A 13,155-nucleotide genomic window follows, 5' to 3' on the forward strand; every position below is an offset into this window, starting at 1 on the left:
AAAATGGTTTGAAACTTAGCACTAAGGATGAGCCGAACACCCCCATGTTCGGTTCGCACCAGAACCTGCGAACAGACCTAAACTTTGTGTGAACTTTAGAACCCTATTAAAGTCTATGGGACTCGAACGTTCAAAATCTAAAGTGCTAATTTTAAAGGCTAATATACAAGTTACTGTCCTAAAAAGTGTTTGGGGACCTGGGTCCTGCCCCAGGGGACATGGATCAATGCAAAAAAAGTTTTAAAAACTGTCTTTTTTCAGGAGCAGTGATTTTAATAATGATTAAAGTGAAACAATAAAAGTGTAATATTCCTTTAAATTTCGTACCTGGGGGGTGTCTATAGTATGCCTGCGAAGGGGCGCATGTTTCCCGTGCTTAGAACTGTCCCTGCACAAAGTGTCATTTCGCAAGGAAAAAAAGTCTTTTAAAATCACTTAGAATTTTCGGCTCCCGTAATACAGAGAACACTCAATGAGTGTTCTCTGTATTATGGAGCCGACAATTCATTCATTGATAAAAAAAAAGCGTGGGGTTACCCTAAATTCAATTACCAGGCCCTTCAGGTCTGGTATGGATATTAAGGGGAACCCCACGTCAAATTAAAAAAAAAATTGACGTGGGGGTCCCCTAAATATCCATACCAGACCCTTTATCCGAGCACGCAACCTGGCAGGCCGCAGGAAAAGAGGGGGGGACGAGAGAGAGCCCCCCCCTCCTGAACCGTACCAGGCCACATGCCCTCAACATTGGGAGGATGCTTTGGGGGTCTGTGACCCCTCAAAGCACCATGTCCCCATGTTGATGGGGACAAGGGCCTCATCCCCACAACCCTGGCCAGTGATTGTGGGGGTCTGCGGACGGGGGGCTTATAAGAATCTGGAAGCCCCCTTTAACAAGGGGACCCCCAGATCCTGGCCCCCCCCGTTTGAAATGGTAAGGGGTACAAAAGTACCCCTACCATTTCACAAAGAAAGTGTAAAAAATGGTTAAATAAGACAAACACACTTTTGAACAATTCCTTTATTAAAAATAAAAAAAAATTTAAAAAAGATTCCAGCGATACTAATCCACTCTTGCTTTCCAGCGATGGATGATCATCTCTCCGGGGTCCAGCGATGGCTGATCTGATCCAGTGACGGGTGATTTTCAGTCCAGCGCAGTCCATCCATGCGTCCGTCTTTTGTCTCCACTGAGAAGACACTGTGGGGATCCCAGCGCTGACGTTTCTTATATTAGGAGGGCGGGGCCACCCGTCACCTGACCCGCCCCCTCTGACGCTGCTGAGGGAAGCCAGGGGTTCCCCAATGACGTATGGGGGACCCCGCCCCCCTCTGATGTAACGCAGGTTTCTGTTACATCAGAGGGGGCAGGGTCACCCATACGTCATTGGGAAACCCCTGGCTTCCCTCACTAGCGTCAGAAGGGCGGGGTCAGGTGACGGGTGGCCCCGCCCTCCTAATATAAGAAACGTCAGCGCTGGGATCCCCGCAGTGTCTCCTCAGTGGAGACAGAAGATGGATGGATGGACTGCGCTGGACTGAAAATCACGCGAAAATCAGCCATCGCTGGATAGTAAGAGTGGATTAGCACCGCTGGAATCTTTTTTTTTTCTTTTTTTTCTTTTTAATAAAGGAATTTTTCAAATTTGTGTTTTATTCAACCATTTTTTACACTTTCTTTGTGAAATGGTAGGGGTACTTTTATACCCCCTTACCATTTCAAACGGGGGGGCCGGGATTCTGATAAGCCCCCTGCCCGCAGACCCCCACAACCACCGGCCAGGGTTGTGGGGATGAGGCCCTTGTCCTCATCAACATGGGGACAAGGTGCTTTGAGGGGTCACAGACCCCCAAAGCATCCTCCCAATGTTGAGGGCATGTGGCCTGGTACGGTTCAGAAGGGGGGCCACTCTCTCGTCCCCCCCCTCTTTTCCTGCGGCCTGCCAGGTTGCGTGCTCGGATAAAGGGTCTGGTATGGATATTTAGGGGGACCCCCACGTCAATTTTTTTTTAAATTTGACGCGGGGTTCCCCTTAATATCCATACCAGACCTGAAGGGCTTGGTAATTGAATTTAGGGGAACCCCCATGCTTTTTTTTTTTATCAATGAATGAATTGTCGGCTCCGTAATACAGAGAGCACTCATTGCGTGTTCACTGCTCCTGAAAAAACGTCAGTTTTTAAAACTTTTTTTGCATTGATCCATGTCCCCTGGGGCAGGACCCAGGTCCCCAAACACTTTTTAGGACATTAACTTTCATATTAGCCTTTAAAATTAGCACTTTGGATTTCTCCTATAGACTTGTACAGGGTGTTCCGGCTTTTCGAATTTGCCGCCAACAGCCCAAATTGTTCACTGTTCGCTGAACAGGCGAACAGGCAATGTTCCGAACTCGAAGCTCATCCCTACTCAGCACATCGTTCAGACCTGGGAATGATGTAGCATGTAATTTGTATACCCATTTAGTTTCTTTTTGTAGAACCTTTTGATCAAAATTCCCCCCCCCCCATGGGTTCTCATAGACCCTCTTGAGGGTGGCAAATTTGAACCCATGGGAATGCTAATTGTGTTTAAAGGCCATGTGGTGGCCTATGGTCGTGTTGGGAAGGCCACATGTAGCATAGTACATGTGGTCCTTCATTCTTTTCCAAAGAGGTCTGATTGTCTTGCCAATGTAGAATGCTCCACATTGGCATAGGATAATATAAATAATACACTTGGTTTTACAAGAGATATACTGGCGAATTCTATGAGTTCGTCCATTGGGGAGCATGATCGAAGAGCCCTCCATATGTAAGTGACAATTGTCACATGAGCCACATTGAAATAGACCTGGTCTATCTTGCTGTTTGTTGGAAGATATAGTATATTGACTCTGCACCAAACGGTCCCTGATTGATCCTGCACATCTAAAAGTAATTTTCGGGGTAGGTACCCAAATATTTTTAAAGTGTTGGGTCCCCCAAAAGTAGGTTTAGGTCTCGAAAATAGGAGTGTATCCCTGGATTTACTCTGAGCTTTTGTGTAGGCTTTTTTAAGGCAAGATTTACAATACCCTCTGGCTAGTAATCTGTCAAAAAGGAGGTCAGCCTCATGCTTAAAAGACTCTTCACTTGAACAGTTCCTCCTCAAACGCAAGTACTGACTGAAGGGGGATACTCTGCACTAACGAGTACGGATGTGCACTAGAAACGTGCAGAATAGTGTTCCCTGACATAGGCTTACGGTATAGAGACGTATTAATTGTGCCATTTGAGTCCATGCTCAAAGTGACATTGAGGAAGTCAATGCTACTCTTATTGAATTCCATGGTGAACTTCAGATTGTAATTGTTGGTATCTAGCATTAACATAAATTGATACAGGGCTTCAGTTGATCCTGCCCACAACATAAATACATTATCGATATATCTAAACAAACATAGTATATTGGAAAGAAACTGAGTGTATGTGTCATTGGGAAAAAATATCACGCTCCCACCCCCCCAAGTACAGGTGGGCATATGAAGGCACACAACATGTGGAGGAAGTGGAAACCATGAAACGAAAATATATTTTTTGTAAGAATATGAGAAAGGAGCTGTAAAATAAATTTGTTAAGTCTGTCGGATGTAAGGTCCCTTTCATTGGATATTTCCTCTATGCCACGTTGGCAGGGCCGCTGATAGGGCAGTACAGTCAGCCCTGTTGTACTGGGCCCGCCCCCATCAGCTCCACAGGGGGGCCCGGTCAGCTTTACAGTTAATTTCTGCAAATTAAAAACTAGAGCTTTCTAAACTAAGTTCTCCCCCACTAATACTTGCTTAGAGAAAGAGGGGTGGTTGTAATTACATTTTGCTGGGCCCCATCTGTTCTACAGAGGGGCCCAGAGGGTGAGCACAGCGCTTGGACTATTTTTCCTTTTTCGGGCGCATGTACATAAAGCTTCACCGCATATTGCTCTGCTAGTTAAATAGATCCGGCTGCCACTGCCTTCCCTGGCGGAGTGATAATACAAGGCTCCACTTAGCTCCGCCTCCCATGCCGACTGCCGAGACTGAGATGAGGCGACAGGCAGCTCAGTGGATGAGAGGGAGCAAGAACCTGGAGGACAGCATGGCTGGACCTGCACTGCAGAGTGAGTCGAGAACAGCAGATAGAATCCTCACTGTCTCGTGTAGGTAGGCTTACACACTGTCACACAGCATAGCAGGTCATGATTATCAGCATTATGATACTCATGCAGGCAGCACAGTCAGCATGTGCTCTGTCATAGATCTGTCAGTGTGTCATATTGCTGTTTGGTGCTTACTTTGTTATTGCTGTATGCTATTGCAGGGTTAAAGTTTGTAACACACAGTTAACAAAGTCAGCACCCAAAAGCCATGTGACACTGACAGATCCATGACAGAGCACATGCTGACTGTGCTGCCTCTGTAATTTCCATAATTCTGATAATCATAAAATGCTGTGAGATGCTACTTTACACTTTCCTTGGGGGGCAGTAAACATGTGCCTCCCAATCACCCCCCTTTAACCACTTTCTGTCCAGCAATGTACTGGTACATTGCTGGATTGGAAGGGTGATGTCCTGGTCATGGCTGCAGCAGCAATGATCAGGATATTATTTTTTAGCCCCAAAAAGTCTACACAAAGTAAAAGTAATCTTAGTGGCTAAGAAGCCCCTGGATTACTTTTGCAGGCAGTGGAAGGGGGTTTCACCACCGTTGCTCTCCCGTTCAATCAGGGGTCCCATTAAGGATGTGGGCAGCAACATCCAGTTCCTGGGATACAGTGAGAGGAGCTGATGATGTGCTTCCTACTTACATGGTCTCATATAAGCAAGCCATTACTGGCTTAAACAAACATCTGATCAAATCGATCTTTGTTTGATCAACTGCTTTGGAGGCCAGAGGAGAGACCTCTCCAGAAGGATGACCTGTCACTGCCCTATGCTATCAGAAGGGAGGTTGTTCATAAAAGAGATACAAAAGGAAATTAAAGATACAGTGTACATTTTTTTTGTAATAAAATAAAATTGAAAACATTATTAAACTGCCTCTGTCCCCCTGTATTCATGTACAATAATGAACACGTGTGCATATGTAAACGGTGACAAATCTGCAGAGGTTGGGTCAGGTGAGGAGCCTAGGATGGGGTCGAGGGCGGGGTTAAAGGGGGCCCAGTCAGGTAGGCTGTACGGGGCCCCATGATTTCTAACAGCGGCCCTGCACGTTGGTAATGAATATGAAGCCTCAATGTTAGTTTCAACCAAGAGGCATCCTTGTGGCACATGTAGGCTATCAAGATTTTTGAGGAGGTCCAAAGTATCTTTTATATATGAGGGTAATGTGATTACGTGTGGGTGAAGATATTCATCTACAAATCTACTTGCTCTTTAGTTTTTTGCTCCTATTCCCGAAACTATTGGTCCCGGAGGATTAGTCAGATTTTTATGTGTCTTTAGAAGAGCATAGAATGTTGGAACCTTTGGAAGTGGTCCAGATGCATGCAAGGGGGCGGGGGCAGCCCCCGTGTGCCTTCTATGGACAGACTGCTGTTATGGATTCTTTAATACTTCACTGGACTTAGGTGTAATGATAGAAAATACCAATGATAGAACCCAACTTTACATTGCTTTTTTTTTTTTTGTGCACCATTATCAAAGACCCACTGGGAGCCTGCTAAAATAAAAATAAATAAAATAATCTGTAACATCTGTTTAGAAATTGTATCAGACAGATTTTTAGACATCTACCTTGATCTTACAGCGCCTCTGGAGCCTTGGGACTGAGAGTCGGGGACCCTGCACCTGATCTTCTTGACCATCTCCCGTGTACAACGTTTGATCTGGACCTTGTAGGATCCTGAGCCTTTCTGACCCACTGTTGTAAGACATGTGTGCCCATTCCAGTTGGTAAGATTATCCATTTACTTACCCTTGAAGTGTTGCTAATGCCTCGTACACACGATCAAACAATCCGGTGGAAAAGTCCATTATGGGATGCTGGGACTGTGACATCATAATGGGCGGAGACATCTCCCGGCGAGGGTCCCTATATTAGTCGCCGCGCACCGCGTCCCTGCCATTGTGACCGGAGACCGCGACGAGGCAACATCTCCAGAAGAGAAAAACAGAAGACAGCGGCGACAGAAGACCGGGCCACCGCTTGTAAAAGAGCTAGAAGAAGGCGCGGTGGTCCGGCAAGAAGAACTGAAGAGGGGGACAAGACCCCCAAAGTCGGAAGAAGAGGGCGGCGGCGAAGAAGAAAGCCGGGCTCCTCCGCTAGTGAAAGAGCTAGCAAAAAAGCAGAGGATAGCAGAGGAGTCCGGCGAGAAGACCCCCGAAGACGGAAGAAGACCCCCGGAGCTGTGCAATAAACTATTTTAACCCTTGTGTGGTTTTTTTTACTTTTTTTCACAGGTTCAACGGCCAGGGTTGTCGGGAAGAGGCCCTTGTCCTCATCAACATGGGGACAAGGTGCTTTGGGGTGGGGGGGCGCGCGGCCCCCCTTCCCAAAGGCACCCCCCATGTTGAGGGCACGCGACCTAGTACGGCTCAGGAGGGGGGGGGCGCTCGCTCGTCCCCACCCCCTTTCCTGGCCGGCTGGGTAGCGTGCTCGGATAAGGGTCTGATATGACCCTGGGGGGGAACCCTGCGCCGATTTTTCAGCATAGGAGTTCCCCTTTAAGTTCATACCAGGTGACAGGGCCAGCGACGCCTCCTTCGCTGACCCCGGCTACCTGGAGACGCTCTCAAAATGAGCGGACTTTCCTCCGCGTGTGTTGGCAAGTCCGTTCATTTCAAAAGTACGGCGGATAGTCCGGCGGACTTAGTACACCGTATTAGTCCGCTGAAAAAGTGCCGTGTGTGGGCAAGTAGCTCGTTCGGACAGTCCACTGGAAAGTCTGCCAGACTAAGTCTGCCGGATAGTCTTCTACGTGTGTACGCGGCATTAGAGTGACTACAGATAACCTGTTTCCTTTCCCCATTGGTTCGGTGTCACTTCAACAGGAAGAGATTTTCCCTCCAGATCTCTGTGGACTTTGTCTTGTGTTTGATTTGGAGTTTATATCTACTATTGGACTTATGCACCCATTGTGTTTAAGCACACTTATTATTGTTTTTCACATAATTCTTCTCTAACATACAGATTGTGTTCAGGCACATGTACTGTCAATTTCATTGTTTATATTAGCGCTACACTGCTGTTTCACTAGTAACCAATTGTTTGCAGTTGTATTTATCCTATTGTAGCCAACAGGTGGTGAGTATGAGTCTGTTAGAATGAGGAAGGGTTATAAATGTCAATTTTTATTGCTGTCTGTGTCACTAATACAGAAAATAAGTATGGGAATATGTTTCTAATTTCCAATTTATGTGACAAGCGTTAGACAATAGAGGAAGCAAGGGGAAATTCCATCAACAAGGACACAGAGAGCAAAAAAAAGCATGTTTAATAGTAGGTTGGGGAAGGTTTAAATGTTAGGTTTACCTTTAGGAACATGTTACATCAGAGTTTGGGTGTAACATGTAATGTTCCAGCACATGTTCCCTTCAACCCATCCCCTGTGACAATGCATGGGGATTCCTCTTCCCCACAGCTGCTGCCATATTTCAAATTGGTGCTGCTTTGTGGGGCACCACCCGCACAGCCGTATCATTCATAGAGATCGGTGAATGAATAAACTGCCACCGCAGCAGACAGCTTGTAATTCTCAATGGACTGCAAGCATGCTGATCAGTACGCTCGTTGTCTATTGACAATATCTGCAGGAGCCTGACATTGCACTCACAATTCACTGATCGCGGGTGCAATGCTCTGCAGGTTCCAGTGAAATAAAATAATAAATGCACATTTTGTTTCCTGCTAAATTATGTGCATTTATCTTTTTCATAAAGGTGAACCTAGCCTTTAAAACCTGTATTTGGATTATAATGCTGAGAAAAAAGGAACCTCTACCCATGCTACATCCCAAAATTGAGATCTATGAAAAACAAATGCAAGAGCTTGTCCTGCAGCTTATGGACTTTACTGGCACCCACACAAGACCAAAACTATTTTTAATAAAAATCTCCAAAATGTATTGGTATATATATTAAACACTTCAGGCCTTGAGGCGATTCAGTTCGTGTTGTGCGCTATACAAATATTTCATTCATTCATTGAAGGATTTACCCCCTTAAAGCAGAGTTACACCCAAAAGAGGAACTTCTGCTTTAAGCACTCCTCACCCCCTTACATGGCAAATTTGGCATGTAATTTTTTTTGGGGGGGTGGGTGCTTAGTTTTGAATGGGACTTCCTGTCCCACTTCCTGCTTCCGCCTATGGGCCGCCTAGGCAACTCCTCCTCTCCCCCTAAGTGGCTCCTCCCTCTCGGCAATCTTCCAGGGCACGTGACAGGTCCTAGAAGATTGCCTGTCCACTGGGAAAGCGCAGCGCAACTCATGCATGCTCATTGCGCGCCCCAGCCGTGAAGCCGCAAGCTGTCATGGCTGGGTTCCCACAGTTTCAATTAAGGTGCCGAGAAGAGGAGGGGGAGAGGAGTGGGGCTCAGTGCGACCGCATCTGTTTATTGTAAATATAAAGGGGAAAATAAACCACGCTGTCTCTTTAAACGGTACATCGTAGCAGCTAGCCGAACAAAGGATAAGTTTGGAAAGTAAATAGACTATGTATATAAAAGTGCAGCGCTATAATGATATCAGTGAGATGAACCCCAACCAAACGACCATATTCTCAGTACAAGAACCTCCTAAGTATATAGAAAATCATATAAAGCATATATTATGGTAAATAATCTCAATATTTTGCATAAACAATAATAAGGGGTTGGTGAAACAAAACTGAAATTATATATAAGGTAAATGTGCATTCATAAGTGCATATAAAGGTCCATGAACAAAAATGAAGTGACTTCAAAATAAGTGCTTGGTGTAGACAGATTGCCAGTTGATAATCCACAACCGATAGGTAAAAGGTTTACCGGAGAAGATGAACCCAAATAGGAGTCTGCCTAATGAATCAGAAAAGCTTCTGGTGTAATACACCCAGGGGAACCATATATCGGCATACACAGCTTCCGGTTAGGGATATAGACTCCAAGGGTCTGTCACAGTGTTATTTCCAATGGATGTCCACCAGAAAAATGGTGACCAGAGGTTGGATCAGAAAACTTTTGTTATTCTGAACAAATCCATGTGTGTTTGTGCCTCTGGGTTGTTAAAAGTCAGCAGCTATTCTTTATGTAGCTGCTGACTTTTAATAAGGAAAAAAAGCCTGGAACTCCACTTTAATCACCAGGCCATTTTTTGCAACGTTGTACCCAAACAAAATTGATGTCCTTTTTTTTTCCACAAATTAAGCTTTTTTTTGGTGGTTTTTGATCACCTCTGTGGTTTTTATTTTTTGCACTATAAACAAAAAAAGACCGACAATTTTGAAGAAAAAACAAAACGATACTTTGTACTTTCTGCTATAATATATAGCCAAAAAATATATATAAAAAGAATGAAAATTTCCTGTATCAAATACTGTAATTTTCCTTTCCTGATAGACTCCATGGCAGCATACATGTGGGTTAACCCTGCCTCCAATCTTCCCCAATAGGACCCCTCTCCCATAAATCTTTGCTCCAGGCCAGTGGCCATGTTCCGTAACTAGCCTACTCCAGACATTTGGGAGGGAACTCCTGCTGCCATTGAGTCTATCAGGAAAGGAAAATTACGGTAAGTATGCAATAGGAAATTCTCAATTTTCTTGACAGACTCCATGGCAGCATACGTGTGGGAAATACTTTGGGAGCTACATGACACAAAGCTGCCCAAGATGTAGACCCACTCCTGGTCGAGTGAGCAGACACGAACTCCAAAGGAGCCAAGCCCTTGGCTCTGTAGGCCTGTTGGATGACCTGTTGGAGGCCATATTCAGCACAAGCCATTACTGTACATAAGCCATGTTCATTGAATAATAACCAACAGGAACAGGAAACACCACATAGGAAGTGAGTACAACAGAGATGCACCATGCATTTAAAGAAACACAATATCCATGACAATCCGTGCACAATTGCCCTAGATGAGGCACGTTTCTCTGTCCTTTCTGGCAAAAGAATGAACAGGCATTCTGAAGCCTGAAGGAAGCTGTAGCTTGTAGATATGACTTTAAAATATCTGAGGGATTCCTAAAATTGAAGAAAGGCACTGCTGGAAGTCAAATCAGGATTCCCTGTTTACTAGAAATGCACTTTAACCAACTAAGCCACAGCACGCTTTCTCCCATGCAAATTAGAACTCTAAGGTTGGCAGAACAATTTCTTGGCTCCCACAAAGACTGATGCACCCTTGGGAATTGAGTCAAGCATAGGTAACAGCATCGGTTGACTGGAAAGAACGTAAGAAAGTTCTCCATGACCAGTGAACCAATCTCTAAGGCTTTTTATGCCAACGGGATAACCTGGAAAAAGCTAACTTGACAGGGAGGCCTCTAATGGAGACAGCCCTAGAACACTCAGTTCCAATTCACAATGGGGAGTTGAGAACAAGAGGGAGACTCCAGTGGAAAACCTCTGCTTACTCCGAGGCCTGAGCCTAGCTGCTTCCTTGAAGAATTGTTGGACAGGAAAGATGCCTAGACCAGAAAACACGTGTGAAGGCCAATAAAGCTGACACTTGAACTCCGAGGGAGCTGACCAATAGAACCAGAACTAAATCCGACTGGAGGAAGCCTAGAATATCTAAAACTTCTAGATCACCACATGATCAGTCAGCAGCAGACATGTATTGAACGACTTTGACCAGATACTCCCATCAACTTTGTCTGTGTTCATGCTTCTAGTATTCAAGAGAGCGGAAATGATGCTGGAAGAGCAGCCGAGGACCTCCAATCTCAAGAACCAGACCGTCAGACGCAACCATGCTAAACATGGATGTAGGATTGTACTCAGTGATAGGAGGCCTGGCCTGAGGAGATGAACTGGTTTCCAGAAGCTGAACTGTGCTAGCAAAGGGAGCCATGACCTAATTGGCCAATAAGGCATCACTGCCATTAACACCACAACCTCTATTCGGAATCTTCATAGAAAACCCAAGGTTGACCAGGACTGGAAGCAATGCATAGGTCCTACAGCAATTCTAATGATCCATCAGGGCATCTGTACCTGAAAACTTCCGCATGTAAGACCATTCATTGTGGACTCTGGAGAGAAAATCTGTTAGAACATTTTGGACTCTGGGAACATACGTCGCTGAGCTGTAGTCTTGATTATTCTGAGCCTAAGACATAAGACATAATTGGCTCCGCTTCCTGTAATAGAGAACAGGCTGTGAGTCCCCAGGATGTCTTTTAACGTAGGAGACTGCTGTAGTGTTGACTAACCTAAGAGCACTGACGCTTCCTTGTGATACGATGAAAGGCCTGAAATCTGCTTCCTGGCTGCCACTGCTGGAGAAATCCCTTCCAGAAAAGTCGCCTTCTCTAGCTTCCACTTGATCCTCGGATCCATAGACACCATAGTGCCAATCATTTTAGACACTGAAAGGCCTGCAGGTGGGAAGAAGACCAAGCCAGGAGTATTCTGTTTAAAAACATTGGGATCCAGAGCCAAAGCAATGATCCAAAATTATATTGAACTGAGCCCCGAGGCCCACAAGAGACTGAGTGGGCTCCAGGTGTCTCCTTGCCAGATCAGGCAGCCAGCCGAGTTTGAGGAGCATAGAAAAGACCTGGGCTCCAGCAGCTGCCCTCTGTCTTGCGACCGTAGAACAAGGACATCCACGTAACAAGGCAGGCGTATGCTCCTTGTTTTGATAAAGGCTAACAACCAATAAGACCCTGAAAACACACAGGGTGATGTTGAAAACCCGAATGGCTGGAGCTGAAGATGGTTTTGACCTACAGTGGAGTTCCAATTAAACAAAAAAAAAAGTCAGCAGCTACAAATACTGCAGCTGCTGACTTTTAATAATCGGACACTTACCTGTCCCAGGGTCCAGCGATGTGGGTGAATGAAGTCTCACTCGTCTCCCCCTCCTCTCTGCAGTACCGGCATTGTCACTGTGGGTGCCCATCTGTGGCTTCACACACGGGCACGCACTGCGCATGCACGAGCCGCTCTGCACGCTGTGACTGGCCGGGCAATCATCTGGGACTTGTGACGTGTTCCAGAGGATTGCCGAGGGGGGGGGGGGTGATCCTCCTTCTGGCGCCGTGGGTTTGCCAGGAGAAAGCGGGAGCTAGAACCCTCTAAAAAGAGGGCTTCTGCCCACCGCAAAAAAATGACATGCCAAATGTGGCATGTCAGGGGGTCACCTTTTCTTAAAGCAGAAGTAAAATTTTTGGGTGGGACTCCACTTTAAGTCTATTGGAAACAAGCCAGTCACCCGGCTGGACCCCCTATGAAACAGGCACGATGTTTCAACCTTGAACTTCTCCTTTGCTGAAAATTGTCTCAGGTGTGCAAGGTCAAAAACCGGCCTCCGCAAGCTGTTCCTCTTCATGACCCTAAGAGGGGCGAGTACCTGCCCTAAAATCTCCCGCATTCAGGGACTGGCACAATAGCACTTTGCAACACCAGCGACTCATGTAAAGCATGAGTATAAGCTTTCTTAACCTCACCGTGAGGCAAAATCCATGGAAATCAGAGAAGATGGAGGACCTATGATGGACCATGCATGTCCCAAAAGGACCACTTAGACATCCCAATTGTCTGAAGCCCAACTCAGTAGCTTCTTGGATTCTGAGTTCAAGCTTTAGCATAGTTCTGAGGGATCATTTGGTCCCCTCACCAGCTCTTCCCAAAATCCTGACCTGGTCTGTAAAAATGTGCGACCCTCGCATGCTCTGAACTTTGTTCTCTAGACTGTCCTCTTCTGGTCTAGACAGTGCTGGTCCTGAGGTAGGACCTCAACTTGCCAATCCAACTTTACACTCTTTGGATCAAAGTTGCATCAAAAGTCACATCAAAGTAGCACAGGAACTCCTCAAGTCGCTACAACTCTAAGTTGCATAGATTGGGTGCCATTGAACTCAATGGGCTGTGATCCGCCATGCCTCCCCATGTGTCCAATATTGCATGACAAGTCGCGCTAGTGGAAAACGGAGGCCAAAGGTGCTTACAGTACTTCTTCTTGCTTTGCAGGAGACTCTACCTTGGTTGGGGCAGTTCCAGTTCTT

General features: G+C 45.8%; 1 protein-coding gene across 1 annotated transcript in view; it reads left to right on the plus strand.

Annotated features, from left to right (window-relative positions):
• The first annotated feature begins 5,877 nt into the window (after positions 1–5,877).
• The window catches only part of WASF1 (WASP family member 1), a 222,176-nt gene continuing 214,898 nt past the window's right edge, over positions 5,878–13,155 (plus strand). Inside the window, exon 1 of the mRNA XM_077487129.1 lies at positions 5,878–5,896. The gene's annotated coding sequence lies outside the window, so the exon portion shown is untranslated. The remainder of the gene's footprint in view (positions 5,897–13,155) is intronic.

The sequence above is a fragment of the Lithobates pipiens genome, unplaced genomic scaffold, assembly GCF_037356315.1.
Source record: "Lithobates pipiens isolate NorthernLeopardFrog02 unplaced genomic scaffold, aLitPip1_a1.2 Scaffold_18, whole genome shotgun sequence".
Classification (NCBI taxonomy): Eukaryota; Metazoa; Chordata; class Amphibia; order Anura; family Ranidae; genus Lithobates; species Lithobates pipiens.